This window comes from Solanum stenotomum, chromosome 4, assembly GCF_019186545.1.
Source record: "Solanum stenotomum isolate F172 chromosome 4, ASM1918654v1, whole genome shotgun sequence".
Taxonomy (NCBI): Eukaryota; Viridiplantae; Streptophyta; class Magnoliopsida; order Solanales; family Solanaceae; genus Solanum; species Solanum stenotomum.
The window spans coordinates 47365988-47366200 of record NC_064285.1 but is presented as its reverse complement, the minus strand read 5'-3'; positions in this window follow the sequence as shown (position 1 = coordinate 47366200).

Sequence of the window (213 nt, the reverse complement as noted above, 5' to 3'; positions counted from 1 at the left end):
ACAGGGATGGCCTGGGTCTGGGGGGAGGGGTGGTAGCCGGGGGTGGGGTAGGGGTGGAGGTGGCATAACAAATGATGTTTTTTAAAATTTGAAATATTTTTCATTAACGATTTTTTTAGAAATTTTTTTTGACAGGGGTGGCGCGGGGAGTGTAAGGGTGGGGGAAGCGTAAAGAATGAAATTTTTTAAAATTTGAAATACTTCCCAAAAATA